This window comes from Hippopotamus amphibius, chromosome 8 (genome assembly GCF_030028045.1).
Source record: "Hippopotamus amphibius kiboko isolate mHipAmp2 chromosome 8, mHipAmp2.hap2, whole genome shotgun sequence".
Classification (NCBI taxonomy): domain Eukaryota; kingdom Metazoa; phylum Chordata; class Mammalia; order Artiodactyla; family Hippopotamidae; genus Hippopotamus; species Hippopotamus amphibius.
Genome location: NC_080193.1, coordinates 18,245,952 through 18,264,540, shown reverse-complemented (window position 1 = coordinate 18,264,540; position 18,589 = coordinate 18,245,952).

Here is an 18,589-nt window from a genome sequence, read left to right as displayed (position 1 = left end):
TTGGACTATTGCAGTATCCTCTTTAACTGGTTTCTCAGGCTTTAGGCTTTGCTTTATCTTGGTCACACCACCATATTTCTCTTTGGGAAGCAAGGGTTTGATCACGCTTCTCTTTTGCTCAAAACACCCTAGTGCCTCCCCCACTGTCTACTGCAACAAACTGCAGCTTGGCATCCAAGCCTTCTATGTCTGACTCCAGCCTTATGGAATCCCAGTTTGTTCTTCCTAGTTCCAACTAGATGGGACTAATTGTGCTGAGAACATTCTTTACATACTTACATTCATTCTTAGAGATTCTCACCCCCTTTCCCCCCAGTTCCCACTGAAACTCTCCATTACTGTTCCTTGAGTATGAGTCTTGGCTTTCCTTCTGGATTATGAGCTATAAGGGGGAGTAATATCATGATGGGGGAGGGCAGTCTATAAAAGTAACTTAACAGCGTTCTTTAAAAATAAGTTGGCAGGAGCAAAGAACCATATTTCTCTGCCAATAAAGCAAAGCCAATAGTACAAAAGACAGCAGAAAACAGAGAAATTTTAGCACTAACGTGCATTGGAAAGAGACGAACCGTCATGTATTTTTTAAAATTCAGGTGTAATGCTTGTAAAGAGCACATATCTTACGTGTCCAGTTCAACGAATGCTGGCAAATGTATGTGCCTATACAACCACTGAGCTCAAGATTCTGAACATGCCCAGCATCCCAGAAGTTTCCCTCATGTCACTTGCTCGTTAATACTCACCCCACCTTCATCAGAGGGAATCATTATTTTAACCTGGATTCGTTTTGCCTGCTCTTACCCTTTGCATAAGTGAATTCATACAGTATCTGGCTTCTTTCTTTCAACATAATGCCTGTCTCGCATAGTTTTGATTATTTTATGCATAAAGCATACAATAATTTGCACCCACTTAAAAGAAAGACAGTTATCATTTAAATGATGATTTTCACCAAGAAAGGACATAGAGGACTCACACCCACCTAGGACTCTTAGTCCCACCCCTGTAGCATGAGGATGCAGTGGTGCAAGGAACCAGACGTTTGGGCTTTAATTTAATCCCCAGGCCAATAGCACATTACGACTTTGCCAAAAGAAGGTTAAGGGTGGAATCTGGGTGGAGGGAAGAGAGGGAATAGGGGAAGGAGGGTGTATTAGTTTAGGGTTCTCCAGAGAAACAGAACCGGTAGATGTATACAAGGAGATTTATCATGACAAATTGGTTCACACGACAATGGAGGCTGAGAAGTCCCACGAATCTGCTCTGCAGGCTGGAGGCTCGGGAAAGCGGGGCGGGGCGGGGGGGGGTGTAGTTCAGGCCGATTCTGAAGGCCTGAGAACCTGAGGACCCGATGGTTTAAATCCCAGTTAGAAGGCGGGAGAAGATGGAATGTGTCGTCCCAACTCAGCAGTCAGGCAGGAAGCAAAAAAGGGAACGAATTCTTCCTTCCTCCACCTTTTGTTCTATTCAGACCCTCAAAGGATTGGATGACGCCCACCCACATTTGGGGAGGACCATCGGTTTATTGAGTCCACCTGAAGCACCCTCACAGATGCACTAATCTCATCCCGAAACACCCTCACAGATGCACCCAGAAATAATGCTTAGCCAGGCAAGTTGACACATAAAATTAACCATCACAGAGGGGTTTGTAGTTTTGTGTATAAGGTGTAAATGCAGGCGTGGCCCAAGGTCCTAGATTGGGGTGTTTCCTTCACCTGAGCCCCCAGCTCATGCAGCCTCAGTAGAGGAAGGAAACCTCGGCTGTAACTAGAATTGCTAGGATTGGGGGTGGACTCCGGAGGAAAAGAGGAACAGGACTTGCAAAGCGGATGCCTGACCCTGCCTTGTCTGAGCCTGCTTAGTTATTGTGAGCCCGGCAAAAGGTCGTCTCCCATCCTGCTCACCAGCTCTTTCTTAAGTATAAATGATGGTATTTCAGAGTCAAAATTACTGAGGAGGGACAAAGTTCAAAGACCCAGTTAGTTTTCCAGCTAATTTCGAGTGATTGTGTCTGGAGGGTAATTATCATTAGCTTTGCGGAAACTCATTGTATTTCTTTACTGTAAAACCAGATTTCTGCAGATCTGGAAGCTGCAGTGGGAAACACGATCTGGTATCCAGATGAGCGGATTATGTCGCACTCAGGGCCCAGCCTGGTGATGCGCACACAGTAGGCGCTCGCTAACAGCTTGTTGAGTGGGAGAGAGAGGAAGGGACAAAGAGAGAGGAAGAAATCAGCAGAAGGAGGTGGGAAGGCTGGTAGGAAGAGGGAGAAAATGCAGGGACAGACCCGAGGAAGGAGTGAGGCAGAGAAGGCTGGTGGGCCCGGCAGAGGGGCGAGACCCAAGAGCCCAGTGGCACAGCTGGGAGCCCTGGGCGGGTGGCTGCTCCTACCTCCGTGCCTCGGAAATGCAGACCTCTCCTGCCTCTGAATAGGGCTGGCAATGCTGTCAGTTTCCTCTGTGGAAGCCTCCAGAATGAAGTCATCCTGGTCCAAATCACTTTGAGACCTGGAACAGGTCACTGCCCCCCACTGAGCCTTTGTTTTCTCATTTGTAAACTGGACATCAAGGGGCCCAGTTGCCTGTTCTCAGCTCCCTCTTACACTTGACCCACTTTATCCTCGCACAGCTCCTGCTGGCCCCTGAAGGCACTGGGGCCTGGCCCTGTGCTCTAGAGGCTTCACAGTGCTTTTTGTTCTCTACTGGGTGTGGACATGGGTGTCAAGGTGTTATTTCTGAGCTCCACAGAGACGTGCATCTGATTCCTGACAATACACACACTATCTTGGGACACAGGAGACTGGTCGAGGCAACAGGCAGTGTGTGTGAATTGTCCCCGGCACTTGTCATTGTCCGCTAAGGTACTGGCCGACCCCCAGCACTTCATCATCAAGGCCTGGAGAGGAAGGTTGGTTCTCTGCATAGCACTAGAGCGAGCGTTAACCAGGCGTTCATCCCGTTAAGAATGGATCCTCTTCTGTCCCATGGCATAAAGAGCTAAGGGAGGAGGGAATTCCCTGGTGGTCCAGTGGTTAGGACTCTGCGCTTTCACTGCCAACCTGAGGACTCGGTTTTGATCCCTGGTCGGGGAACTAAGATCCCACAAGCCACGAGGTGCAGCAAAAACAAACAAACAAAAACTAAGGGAGGACATCAAAAACTGCAGCCCCCAGCATGCACTCTGTGTCTGTCCCTCCCTCACCTGCAGCGCTCCTGGAAGCTGTTCCTCTCGGGATACTAAATGCTTTTGTCACTTTTCGCTCCCTTCCATTCACCCTGACCTATTGCCTTCTGGAAACTTCAGTCTCTAAATGGTAGAAGTACAGGCCAGCAAGAGGAAGAGTACTTTGCCTACAGAATTGCCCACATACAATGGAGAAAACCCCCTCCCCTCTCACCACCCCATTTCCTGCTTGGCACAGACTGTGGGTCTCAGAGTCTGGGGTTGCAAGAGGGGAAGGAGGTTGAGTATTTTCCTACCTCGTTTTGCCCTGGAGGAGTGCCCTATTTCAGAAGATAAAACTTGAATAGGTTCCCGATTGTTTATCTCAACCCAGTTCCATCTGCCTTGTATTTATGGAAATTCCTCCCAGATTCTGGCAACAGGCGCCTGTCAGTCTTGGGTGTCAGCACTGTGAGCTTTGGATTCTTGCTGCCTTCTTAGGTATTTTAGTGGAAAGCTGGGAAAATATGTCTCAGGGGCTGCTTCTCTGGTGCCAGTTTAAATCAACCACACCCAGCCTCTTCCTTTTACAGCGTCACCTACTTTTTCACTCATTTACTCATTTAATCAACAAACATTTATGGAGCACCTAAATTATGCTGGGTGCCATGCCAGCCACTGGGAACAAGAAGGTGAATTGAACCTTCTCCTTGCTCTTGCTATCTTTTGGAGGAAGCAGATTCATAATCATAGCATTAGTACAAGAGTGGTGGGTGATGCTGAGGCCTGTTTAAACCAGAGAGGTTAGATGACCTAGTCAAGGCTGCACAGTAAATTGGAGCAAGATCCAGAGAAGAGGCAAGTTTCCAGGTTCTCTATTTTCTGCCACTGTGCCTCCCCGCCTCCTCCTTTTTGTCACCCTGAGTTTCCTTCTACAGTTTTCTCACTGCCAGGATAACCCCTAGCCCTTTCTGCCTTCCTCATAGATATTTATACCTTATTCCTAGCTTTCACTTCAGCCCCTGACCTTCTCACCCTAGAGCTCCTTCCAGGCTATGAACATGTTGTCTCACAACTAGAGAAGGTGTCCAGAGATCTCTGCTACCCCCCCCCCCCCCATTTGGTGGCCTGAGGCTTTGACCACTTTGCTTTTCTCCTTTGACCTGGAAGTCCTTAGAACAGTGGTCCCCAACCTTTTTGGCACCAGGGACCAGTTTCACGGAAGACAGTTTTTCCACGGACGGGGTGGTGCGGGGACGGTTCAGGCGGTGACGTGAGTGATGGGGAGCAGCAGATGAAGCTTCACTTGCTTACCTGCCACTCACCTCCTGCTGCGTGGCCAGTTCCCACTACTGGTCCACGGCCCAGGGGTTGGGGACCCCTGACTTAGAGCACACAGTGTGAAGCCTGTGACTTCAGTATCCAGAGAACCTGACTCAAAGCCCTACTCTGCCGCTCTTTGCTATATGCCCTTGACAAAGTCGCTTACTGGCTCTGAACCTCCTGCTGTCACCTGTAAAATGGGAATAATAACACTGATCTCTCTGTTTAAATAAGCTCATCTAAGTACCCATTTAACACAGTGCCTGGCCTGGCTTCTAGTGAGTGCCCAGTAGATGATACCCGCTATTCTTTTTTTTTTTTTTTTGATACCCGCTATTCTTCTTACGGTTGTTATTATTGATAGTATTCTCCCTGTTAGACTATGTTCTCCTTGAGGGCAGGAGCAAGGACTTTTCTCGTCTGCCTCCCCAGCACCAACACAGTAAATCATTGGTAGATGTTCATTCAGTGATTTGATTGAAACATTCAAGTCCAGTTGATGATCAAACTGCACCCTCAATTGTAAGAAAGTAAACTTGAATATAAAGTTGTAATCCAATGATTCCCAAAGTGAGATCCCCCAAACCCCAGTTCTATATATATTGATCTGGGGAAAAAAAAGGGTCACATCAGTTTAGGAAACACTTAATCCTATATTCCTTTCTGGGAAAGTCAAATGAACCTTAAGATATTAAAGGCTCTGGCAATTCCTGTGGGAAATCGTTCTTTCCTCACACATTGAACAGCCTGGACTTGAGCTCCTGGAGGGGAAGTGACTGGGTCTTCCTCAGTTCTCTACCTGCAGCCATCAGCCCTGAGCTCAGTACATATTTATTGAAATAATACAAGCTGGAAGCTCCACTCATTTTCAGTTTTTTTTTAAAATCATCTATTGGACTTCTTGAGGCCCTACTGTGTGCCACTATGCAAATCCTCAGAACAACTCTGTGAGGAGGCAGGAAAGACTACGGCTATCAGACAGATGAGGAAACAGAGGCTCAGAAAGTTTAAACATCTTCTCTCCTTGCCCTGTGCTTTTGTAATTGCTGTTCCCCTGACTTGAAAACCCTTCTACCAGAGTTTTCCACTCCCAATGCCCTCACCATCCCTCCTCTGTCTGTTGGGGTCTGGTTTTGCTCCTGTGTTAAAAAAGCAAAAATCTGACACATAAAGGGAATTTACACATTTGTCATCCGTAAGGCCACCTGGGCTCCATCAGACACCCACCTTCTCCTCTTTTGGCTGGGATTCTCTCGGCTCCAGGAGCTTCCTGCTAATCAGAAGCCCTGATCTGCAGTTTGTGTGTCTTTGATGAATAAAAAATGGGGAAACGAATTAATTATTACTTAATAAATTCAGTCTGGTTGACAAAAATCTTTCAAAACAGAAGGTCCCCACGTTGGAGCCAGCCCAGATGTTCATCAATGTGTGGCTGGTGACATAGATGATGCCTTCACGCGGGGGCATGCCAGGCAGGGAGACCCACGGGTGCTGACATGGAAGGATGGCCAGGACGTGGCATTAGAAGAGAAGAGAAGACTTCAGAAGAATTTGGATGGCACAAACTCATTCTGGTGTATAGAAAAGAAATGCACAGGTGGGTGAATTTGAATATAGATGTATTCGTGGAGAAAATTCTAAAAGAACACTGATCTTTTTTATTGTGGTAAAATATACTTAAGGTAAAATTTACTATCTCAATCATTTTTATGTATACAGTTCTGGTATCACATAGATTCTCAATGGTGTTCTACCATCACCACCATCCATCTCTGGAACTCTTCATGTAAAACTGAAACTCTGGACCTGTTAAACATTAACTTCTCGTTACCCCCTTCCTCCCAGCCCCTGGTAACCACCAGTCTACTTTCTGTCTCTCTGAGTTTGCCTGTTCTAAGTACCTCATGTAAGTGGAATTATACAGTGTTTGTCTTTTTGTGACTGGCTCATTTCATTCAATATAATGTCCGCAAAGTACATTCATGTCATAGCATGTGTCAGAATTTCTTCCTTTTTGAGACTGAATAATATTCCGTTGTACAGATAGACCATATTTTGCTTATCCATTCATCCACTGGTGGACACCTGGGTTGCTTCTACATTTTAGCTACTGTGAATAATGCTGCTCGGAACAGGGGGAAAAACAGCACATTTTTAGCAAAACTAATCTCTGGGTAAGTGGGTGGAATTATGGGGAAATTTTACTTCCTTTCCCTCACTGCACACAATTTATTTTAATTACAAAATGTGTTAAAATGTATAAAATCTAGAGAAAGCCCTGACCCCCATATATATCTTAGAGAACTGTAACCGTAGCTTGTGGTATGTTCTCCCCCAAGTTTTTCTTTGCACAGGTAAACATATGATATGCACTTAAATACTTTTAGAAAGTGAAAACTGAGTTGTAGAATTACATAGTTTGCTCTGTCTGTGGAGTGACATATCATGGGCATCCTTTCTAGTCAGTTCGTGTGGACCTATTTCATTTTGTTTCCTACTCTTCCATTGCCTATATGCTCCAAGAGTATTTAACCAGTCCACTGTTGTGGGCACTTAGCACTAAATTTAGGTTGTTTCTAGCTTCTTGGTGTTATATCTATGGTGCAATGAATATTCTTGAATGAATATCTTCGCACAGGTGAGCGTAACTACTTGCAAGATAAATTCCCAGAAGTAGAATTACTTCTCCAAAGGGTATACACTTTTAAAATGTGGATGGGTATTGCCAAGTTGTCTTCCAAAATAGTTGAAAGATTCACCCCCATCATCAGTGTGGATGGGAATATCTTTCCACACATCCTCAACCAGCACCAGATAATCTCCCTCTTCTTTAATTTGCTAAAGATGAAACTTATTACAGTTTCAGTCTGCCACCTTCAATTACGAGGGCAGTTGAATTATCTCCAAGTGTAATGGCCAGTTGTTCTTCTTCTGTGAATGCTTCTACATTTTGTCCACTTTTTAAAGTGGGAGCCTTTTCTGTTTCCTTAAGGCTTTCACTTTCTACGTTATGTCATCTGACTTTTTTTTATTACAACTAGCAAGTTCAAGTCTACAATCCCTTATCTCAGACCCTCGGGGAAGATGTGTTTCAGAATTCAGAATCTGTTTGGCTCTGGGAAAGGCATCAGGGTCCATGTGCCTTATCTAACACTTCCAGCGAGGTCTGGGGCAGCCCCCCTATAATCAAACACATTAATAATTCTGTCGTGAAAGGTATAAATGTTCCCACAAAGTGGAATGAATAAGGAATATAAATAGCTTCATATCCGTTCAAATCAGGTTTTGTTACCAAATGTGTTAGCAAAAAAACTCACAGTTTTCAGAGCTTTTTGGACTTTAAAATTGTGACTAACGGATTGTGGACCTATCACTTTTGTTTGTAGGGGGAAGAAACAATAAAGATAACTTTAAAATTAAATACATAAGGCTCACGCAGGGAAGTTAATGTCAAGTGACAAGGTCAGGGTTCCTTCTTCCATCTCCAGGCTTTGAGAGGATCTGGGCAGGTGAGACGAGACATGGATATTTACACTTAGCCTGAGCTCTTAGAGACAGGGGTGCATCCACCTCTGTTGTTGTCAGCTTTAGCTAGCTAGCTTCAGCCCTCTCCCTTGCACGCTTTTTCCTTTTCCAACGGGAAAGGGCCCTAACCCCTCCATGCATCCCAGATTCCTGACATGGACCTAGCCAGGACTGCCTTCCCAGCAGCCCCTTCTCCTCTCACTGCTTTGTGCGGCTTCCTTTGTGCCACACCCAAATGCAGGTGAGATTAATTCAGTCCCACAGAGCACCCCGGCACGGAGTCCTCTCACCTCCCCACCTGTAAGTCAGTGCTTTCCACGAGGAGGCCCTGATGCTAATTCTTCCCCCAATATATAAAAAGCAGGTGCTTCCAGGAACTGTAAATATGAATCTACTTTAGGCTTTTAGAGCTACTGTGGAATTGAATAATCATAAAGGATACTTCTTCTGTGGAGATTTATGCCCTCCATGCACCCTCACTCCCAGTGCCCAACCGATAAAAAAACCATATTTTACCAAAATATATCTCCCATCAGCAGTCCTGGAACACCTCACTAACTGACTATATTTATTGGGAAATGATTCACATTAATTTCAGGCATCATCCTAATATTATATTTATGACAGACTGTGTGAGCGCCAGCAAGGGCCCTCGCCTCGTTCCTGGCATACATTCTGTTTCTGCAAATACATATTGTAAACACTGCCTGGAGAGATAGAATCATAAAACCAAAATAGGTTATCTTTGGAAAATCTGTTAATCCTAATCAAATAAGACAACTGCTTGCCTGATATGAAAAGCTGAGAGGCTTCATCCAAGGTCTGTGGGCTTCTTTCTCTTAGAACTTTCTTATTCCAACTCTGTCCCCACCTTTAAGATGTGATGCAACTTTTTCATGCTGGGGAGACCCTCACATTGATGAATGAGGCTGGACTTACAAGTCCTGCCAAGTGAATAGTTGTTAAATGTGCAGGAGGAGAAACTAAAGGCAGAGAGGAGACCAGGAGCAGGATAAGATGGAGGAAAGTTTGTTCAGAACCTATTTTGTGTGACCTGACGCAGCAAGACATGAGTATGGACCCTGAGAGAGAAAAATGCAAACTGCCTGCCCATAGGGATACTCTTACTTTGGATAAGCTAGAGGAAAAGGAGCAGGGCCATTCTCTGAGGCCCCTGGGAGGGAAAAGCTGGAAGGCTTTTAAGAATTGAGAGATCTAATATTTAATCTTTAATTGTGTGCGTGGTGTGATATAGCCACACATATATCTTTGCAGCTGTCATGTCCAGTAAAAGCCACCATCCAGGACAGTCTTGAGTGGGAGATGTTCTGGGGAAAAGAGGCAAAGGACTTTGTTCCACTTTGGGGTTGCTGTAGTCTGCGGCAGCTCTTTCCACCTGCCCTCCATCCATTCCTGCATCTGAAAACAGCACCCCCACTGCTCTCTCACCATAGTCTAAGCATTTGGGTGAAGTCTACCTCAACCCCGGGCTCCAGGGATGGGCACATGACTTAGAGGTGGCCAATCAGAGCATTTTATGGCCCTAGATAACAAGCATTAGTTCTTGATAGCCATGTGACCCAGGCCCACCAATCAGATCATTTTATTCTCCTGAACACGATGATTGGTGTCAGACCTGACCAATCAGAGCATGCTATCCTTCTGGCTACAGTGATTGCTGCCTAGATTGACACATGACCTAGGACTGGCTAATAAGAATAGCCCATCTCCCTGGCTCCAGAGATTGTTACAGGAAAGGGCAAAGCTCACAGCTAGGCTGAAGGAACCACTCCAGAATTTCTGCTGGAACTTTGGGGATGGAAAAGACAAACCCTCTTTAGACCAGGACTTTTGAGGGATGGGATGTAAGCTTGAGTGCCTGGCAGCCATTTTGCCACTATGAAGGAGAACCTCCCTGAGAATAAAGACCATAGAGGAAAACAGAGATAAGGAAAACTAGATTCCTAATGATGATAAAGATGATGACCATAATTTTAATGTTGATAATGAACAACTCTTACATTGTGCTTACCATGTCAAACTCTACTCTAGAAGCTATGCCTATAGTGAGTCATTTATTCCTCTTAACAAGTCTAGGTGCTGGAGGTTTTTAGTACTTCCATTTAACAGATGAGAAAATGAAGGCAGAGTGGTCATCCAGTGAGAAGCAGAGCCAGAATTTGAATCCAAGTAATTTGGCTCCAGAGTCCCTGTTCATAACTACTATGTATCACTCAACAAACATTTATTGAGCCCCTACTGTATGCCAGGTTCTATGGGGACATAGAGATGAACTAGCCCTGATTCCTAGTCTCCAGGAACTCGGAGTCAGGGAGGGATGTCAGGAAAGCAGGCAAGCCCATCCGCTGGGTGTAACCATGCTGTGACTGTGGTAGCTGCCCTCAGCCTGTGACTGCTGCACCACCTGCATTGATTTGCAAAGAAACTCATTCCCTTCAGGAGAACAGCTCCAGCCCTAACAGGCCTTCAAAAATGTCAAGGGTATTTTTAGCCTGGAGAGTTGGTGCATCCGGTGGCAGATTGGAGAAATGAGCCTGTGCTCTGGGGAGATGAAAAGTGAAGCCACAAGAAACTCTATTTCAGGAGAGGGGCTGGGCTCAGGGGAGGTCTGGGGGCCTCAGGGTGACAAGGGAGGAGAGCCAGGCTGCTGGGTATCTGAAATTGGGGAGGGGATTCACACTTGGAGGGCCTGAGCCTGGGACCTTCCCTGGTCCACTCCCAGGAGGGTGTGAAGGTCTTCCAGAAAGTGCTACCTTAGCAGGTGTAGACGGGGGGAGTAACACTCACAGTGAGACGGCCAAGTGAGTGCAGAACTTGGGGAGGGTCCTTTAGTCATTCAACAAAGCCACATGCTAATGCCCGGGAGGCTGACATACTGTCAGTGCTCAAAACATTTTGTTGAACAAATGAGCACCTATTCCCTGAGCAAGCATCCAGCTGGTTCAGAGCTGTACCAGGAGCCAGGGATACAAAGGAGAAAGCAGAGCCTCTGCCCTATGCTAGATGGAAACAAAAAATTGTAGAACCGTGTGGTCAGATCTACTGTAGCTTGGTACCCCATGGGCCTTGGGAACTCAACAGAGGGCACTTAGCAAGGTCACGGAAGGCTTCCTGAAGGAAGTCACCCTTGAATTGGAGGCTTGAAAGACAATCTGAAGTAAACAAGGTAGAGAAGGCAGTGAAGTACAAAGGCATAGAGATATATCAAGCAAAAAAGAAAATAATAAATCAAAATTACAGCTCCCTTTTACTGAACCCTCCTTGAGGGCCAGGCACTGTGCTTTGCCTGTAAAGGCTGGATCTCATTTAATTTTCCCAACAATCATAAGAGGAAAGAAAGTCCTCCAACTTGCAGAGAGGAAACCTGGCCCCCAAAAGCTGAGAGCATGGATTCTGGGGCCAGGTGGTCCAGATTTGTATCCTGACTTTGACATTAACCATTTGTGTCACTTGGGGCAGTGACTTTCTCTTACTGGGCCTTGGACTCCCCATCTTTAAAATGGAGATAATAACAGCACCTACCTGTTTAGGGTTGTTGTGGGAATCACAAGTGCTTAAAAGATTGCTCGGCATACAGTCATTGCTCAGTAAGTGTTACCTGAATAAATGAAGAGATGAATGAATGAAATTAGGGTTAGAAGTATAACAACTTTCTAGGGCCACATAGAAAGTAACGTCAGAATTTGGACCCAGGTCTGACTCTGGATTCTGAGCCTCTGTTCTTTATTGCCAACTCAGGGTTTAGTAAAATCAGTGGGGAAAGTCATAATTTCTGAAGCTCTCACGGATGGATGGAGTGGATATTATGTGCTAAGAACTGGCCTGAGCACTTTGCACGCATCAGCCCCTCACTTAGCCCTCATGACACCCCCACTGGGTAGATCCTAATGCTTTCCTCATTTTACAGATGAAGATATTGAGGATCAGAGTGACTATGAGACTTGCCTGAGCTGTACAGCTAGCAAGTGGCCATGCTGGGATTTGAACCCAGCTCTGTATGGCCAATTTGTGATGCAGTTACATACAAGCCATAAAGAAATTGATAAATGATTGTACTAGAGATGACTCACATGCATTCCTAGTTTAATTTTCACTCCAGCCTCATGAAGAAAGTGGTGGATTGTCAGTCGCATGTTAAAGATGAGAAAACTAAGCATCAGAGAGGCCAATTAACTTACCTAAGGCCACACAGCTGGTTGACAGCAGTGCCCTCACTGAGGAGCAGGATTGTTGCAGTTTCTCAGATCAGCAGCCTCCTGAACTGAACAAACCCCAGGCCCCAGCCCTGTATTTTCACAAACAGCCCTGCTGGACCCAGCTATGTCTAGAGGCTCCCTGCCCCGTTCCTCCTCTCACCTCCCTGACTGACGCCACCAGCCATGCGTGCTCTACATTCTCGGTCCTCAAATACAGGTCCATCCTTTGCAGCCTCCACAAGTCATCTGTTTGCCGGTGCCCATCTCCTCAGTCTGTTTCAAACCCAATGTCAGTTAATTCAAGGCTGGTTCCCAGGTACACAGCCCACACTGAGTATGGTTCCATGCAGGCTGGGGAGCCACTGTGGCTGTCGACAGAGCCTCTGGGGCTTGAGTCACTTTCAGGGCCCCACATCTGGTGGTCACAGCTGGCAGGCCTGAGGGAAGAAATCCCCTTCACCCTGCCCCTCTCCTCTTCCAGAACATACCCCTGCCGTCCATCTTGCTGACACTGTCACAATCCAGGCCAGCACGGTCCTTTACCTAGATGGCTGCAGCAGCCACCTCCCAGGGCTCCTGCTGGGACACCCCCTACACACACACACACACACAGAGTCAATTCTCCACCCAGCAGCCACCTGTGAGCCTGCTTAAAACCCACCAATGCCACACAGACCCAGAGATTTGGAAAATGGATATTCTAACAAATAGGTGCACTATGCACTATAGCCAATAGGTGGGAACAACGCAAGTGTCCATCAGCAGATGGATGGAGAAGCCAATTGTGGCCCATCCATACTGTGGAATATTATTCAACCATAAGAAGGAATTATAGATGCTGCACCATAGATAAACCTTGAAAACATTATGTGGAGTGATAGAAGCCACACAAAAGGCCACATGTTGTCTGATTTCGGTGTATGTGAACTGTCCAGAATAGGTAAATCCATAGAGATGGAAAGCTGATTGGTGGTTGCCAGGGGCTCGTGGGGTGGAGGGAATGGGGAGTGGCTGTTAATGGGTATGGAGTTTCCACTTGAAGTGATGAAAATATCCTGAAACTAGACAGAGGTGGTAGTACAACATTGTGAATGTATTAAATAACACTAATGTTCACGTTTCCATGGTTAAGTGTGTGTATGTGTGTATGTATGCAAAACTCCCAACTTTAAAAAGGTTTTTTTTTCTATTAATAAAGAAATTTACTATTTTAATATTTTAAACCATTTTCATCACCTCCAAAAGAAACGTATTTGTTTGAATATCTGTTTTCCGGTTCTTTGGGGTAGGTACTTAGGTGTAGAGTTGCTAGGTTGTATGGTAACTTTATGTGTAACATTTTGAGAAACCGCTGGACCATTTTCCACAGTGGCTGTCCTATTTTGCTTTCCCCCCAACAGTGTGTAAGGGCCTAGGGTGGTTCTGAGGCTTGAAGGCGCTAATACATGTACAGGGCTTCACCGGGGCTTGAAACACAATAAGTGCTCTGAAACTATGAGCAGTTATGATTATTCTTGTTAGCAGTCATTACTGTGTACCTTCTCTAGGCCCAGCCCTGGTGTGGGTGCTTGGGGGTACAGAGATGAATGCAAAATGATTCCTACTTTTAAGGAGCTCCTGTTCACCTGAATGACTTCTCATCAGGCTGTTGCAAGTAAGTGGTTTGATTAACAACAACGATAATAACAGCTACAAATTTAATGACTGCTTATAACATGCTCGGCATTATGCCAAGTTCCTTATTCATTTCCTTCCTGTGGTCCTCACAGCATCCCAAGGAGCAGGCAACATTAAGACAGTATTATTATCCCCTTCTACAGATGAGAAGACTCGGAGTGGATGGGTGTGCCTGAGCCCCAGGGCCCACATCAAGCTGGGATTAAATGTGCAGCCTGGGCCCTTACCTACTGCCCTTTCTGGAATCAAAGCGTGGAGCTGTTTACTCTCCATTTTGCCAAAATTCTGAAATTAACCCAATTTTTCTTTGCACCGACCCACCTGGATTCTAGCTGTAGATTCCAGAGTGGCAGGGGCATCCAGTGGGCAACTTCTGGGCACAAGTCTCAAGCTGTAGTCTGGGTCTGGCCCTAAAGCAACAGTCTTTCTTGCAGTTCAAGGGGCCACTTTTTTTTCTTTCTTAAATGGTTATATTTATTTTTTTTAATTTACTTATTTATTTTATTTATTGGCTGCATTGGGTCTTTGTTGCGAAGCATGGGCTTCTCATTGCAGTGGCCCCTCTTGTTGCAGAGCATGGGCTCTAGGTGGTCGGGCTTCAGTAGCTGTGGCACGTGGGCTCAGTAGTTGTGGCCTGCGGGCTCCAGAGCACAGGCTCAGTAGTTGTGGTGCACGGGCTTAGTTGCTCCGTGGCATGTGGGATCTTCCCGGACCAAGGTTTGGACCCGTGTCTCCTGCACTGGCAGGCAGATTCTTAACCACTGTGCCACCAGGGAAGTCCTCAAGGGGCCACTTTTGAGGGCTAATCCAGGCAGCGTCTGGGCCTCTGGTACCCAAAGAATAGGTGCCGAGTTGCATTTGATTTTTCCTCCCAGGCTGCAGGCCTTTCCCTCAAAAGCCCACCACTGCCAGCCCCCTCCTTGGTGGCCCTACTGCATCAAGTATTCATGGTCCCTTGTAAGACTCCACCATCAGTTTGTGTCCAGAAGAGCAATACCTGGTCTGCCTTCTGTGTTGCCCACAGCTCTGATTCTAGAAGGGGCTGGGAAGGCCCTAGTCTGTATGGACTGTTGGGTGGGTTTCCATGAACCAGGATTCATGCTGAATCCCCAGGGCCTCCCAGACCAACTGGTGGCTCCCCTGGCAGTGCCAGTTTAGGGGAACAGAAGTGATTGTCCTCCAGGCTACCTCCCCAGGCCTGCAAGGCCAGGCAGAGGCTGGAGGCAGGGTCTACAGGCCCGGGGGACACTAGACACCATAGAAGACACTCTGAGGCTCTGAAGACCCAGAAATGCCCTCTCCCCACCACTTTATTTCCTTATAGTGGCTGTCTCTATACTTGGTAGGTCAAAAATTTACTGTCCTGTGTCCCTAAAACAGCCATTCGAGTACCACTCCTCGCAGTATTTTGCTATATCCACAAACCACCACTATTGTCACTTATTTTATACTTTTCTTCAAATTGACTCTTTTTTTTACTTTAAATATGTTTTGAAGAAAGAAACTTTATGTTGCAACTGTAAATGAAACACTAATTTTCCTTTGCAGAAACAGAATGTAACATAAAAATAAACCTGTAAATATTAGATACTAAGCTGTCTTTAATGTTCAGCTTGGCACAGTTTTATCTATGGTGTCTCCCCCAAAGATTTCTTACAATTACAAAGGGAAAAAGTTAGAGAGGAGAGACCTGACAGATACCACCCCATCCAAGAGGTCAGAGTTTCCAACAGCCATCAGGTGCCTCCTGATAAGACTCACTGAGAAGGACACAGCATCACTTCGGTGGTGCTCTTGCCAAAAGTGCATAACTTGAATCTAATCCCAAGGAAACACCAGACAAGCCCAAACTGAGATGTGTTCCCCAAAATGGAGTCCTCAAAAAAAAATCAACCTTGAGAAAGACAAAGGAAGGCCGAGGCACTGGTCCAGATTAAAGGAGGCTAAAGAGAAGGGACAGTTATTTTCAATGTGTGATCCTGGGTTAAGTCCTGGACTAGAAAAATAAAATACCGTTCAATTTTATTTCATTATTTCAATTGGTGAAATTTGAACGTGGAATCTAAAACTCAGATTCTAGAACTGTATCACTGCTAAGTTTCCTGAATGTGATAAGTGTACAGTAGTTGTGTATCAGAATGACCTTGTTCTTAGGAGATACACACTGATCTGTGTGTGTAAAAGACTGTGTTGGTGATTGCATTAACTCACAAATGGTTCAGGGGGGAAACATATATATAGAAAGATATATATACATATACAGACGGAAAGAAAAATAAAGCAAATGTGGCAAAATGTCAACATTTGGCAAATCTGGAGAAGTTCAGGGAGTTCACTGTACTCTTCTTGTAACTCTTCTGTTATAATTTTTTTCCAGATAAAAAGTTTTGAAAAATGTCCATCTGTAGAGAGCAAAGGCGGTTCACATATCTTTGGGGGAGGGGTCTCACACTTTGGGAAACACAACTCAGCGCAGTTTCTCCATCCCTAATTCTCTCCCGTTTGTAGTTCTTACCTTCGCAGTTCAGCCTCCACCTGGGTAGGTTCTGCCCACTTATTCCCCTCTTAGGGATTCAGGACTCACGTTAGCATATTAAAGGCTCTGAAAAGTCCTGCAGCCACAAAAGTGTGGTGAATGCTTTTTGTTGGGGGTGAGGGGCTGCTATTTGTTGAGCTACTACTATGTCTCTGGTGTGCTGAGAGCTGTAAGAAATAGATGCTGTCATTATACCCACCTTCATAGATGAAGGAACTGAGGCTCAAAGAGGCAAAGTCACTTACCCAAAGGTTCCTAGGACGCCAAAGAATAAGAGTTTGATACCTCCCTTAATTACCCCAGTGTACCTGCTTTGGCAGCCACCATACAATTGCTAGAGACAATCTAGTGGCTGAGACAGCGATTCGGGCTTCAAATTCCAGCTCTGCCACTTGCTGCCTGTGCGATCTGGAACAAGACACCTTTCCTGTAAGTTGTGGTGATGATTTAAATGAAATCTGTGTATTTAAAGAACTTAGTGTTTCACACAATGCCTGGGAGAAATGGAGACTCAGAGAGTTTAAGTGACGGCAAAGGACACACAGGAAGTGGCAGGTTCAGGGTTTGAACTCTGGTAGACCCGAGCCCCAGCTATGATCCTGTGTCCTGCTGACCCTGAACTCCGGGTCTAGCTCACCTTCTGCTTCTGGTCCCTATTTGCCCCTATATCACAGCTCCCTTCCGGCTCCCCCTGCCCTAGTCAAGGCCTACAGCCATTTTCCGCGTCTGGGTGTGGCTCCAATTAGTCCTCATGAGGACAGCAGATACTACTTCTGGGCCCTCTGCTTGGATCTGCAGCTCATATCCCACACCCAGCCTCCGTGGGGAAGGTGAATGCACCTTACCTGCCACCAAGGGTGTCTTAACTGCTGCTGAAGTCAGCATATCCACTCACAAACCAGTGGGTTACCAGAATGTTCCTCAGGCTCACCCACCGGCCTTCCTTCACAGGAACTAGGCCACACTAAAGCCGGCATGGGAAATATTTATTCAGCCAAAGAGAATAAAACAACAACAACAACAAACAGGGTCGGAATCCATTTCAGCCTAACCGATATTTTACACAATTGGATACGTTTGACTAAACTAATACATATGTATGGAGACGGGCGCATTTCCATTCAAACCAATGTAAATTACCTTTGACCAATATATTTTCCTGGAAATCAATGCATTTTAACACGAGATAATATTTATGAAATTGAATTTTTTATTGAAGCTAATGCAATTCTATTCTATTTTATGCATTTTTATTAAACTAATGCATTTTAAATTAATCCATTGTATATTAAGTACAACAGACATTGGTACTTACAGTAAAATAATATATGCCTGCTGAAATCAATACAGTTTCAAAACCTGGTGTTTTCCATTTAACTGAAGGATGTCAAGAATACGCCACCACGAGTTCAGGGCATATGAATGTAAAGTTGTGTCTTTTTCTTCTTTTTTTTTTTCCTCAAATCATTATCACATAAAAGATATTGTGCCTCAGGTTATGGCCAGAGGCCCAAGGATTTAGATTTAATTCATGATTATAACAGCCAACTCAATCAAATATCCCACTTGACCGACTTTTTGACCAAGTGCACTGGTGATTCTTAATCATGAAGTGTGACACAAATCACTTGTCACTACTAATAAAATACTGAAGTTTGCAAATAATTTACTTTGGGAAATAAAAAGAGCTCATGTTTTGAACCAGTCCAGGTCCTGGCAGGAAAAGATGATGCACTCAAACTGGTATTTCAAGAAGAGTTGAATAAAGAGACTGTATATTAAGGTGGGGGAAGATTTAGAAAAAGTGATGATGCCGTCTCCTGGGGCCAGTAACCTTAGGGAGCTGTTACCATCTGGGCATTACTGGGACCTGGAGGGGGCAGCTGGCAGAGAGAGAAAAGCTGTGGACATCAGTAGAGAAACAGCCTCCCTCGGCAATCCCACAGACAAGGAGCTAGGGGAATAAATACCTGACCTCTCTCTCTTCCCTCTTGATCTCCTTGTGATACTTCCCATTGGCCAGATCAAATGAAAGCCAGAGGAAAAGGGAGACTGTTGTTCCAGGCCTGAGGCAGCACAAAATAAGCTGGAGAAAGGTTAAGAAGGGTGAATCTGACAGGGAAATGGAAAATATTAGCACACC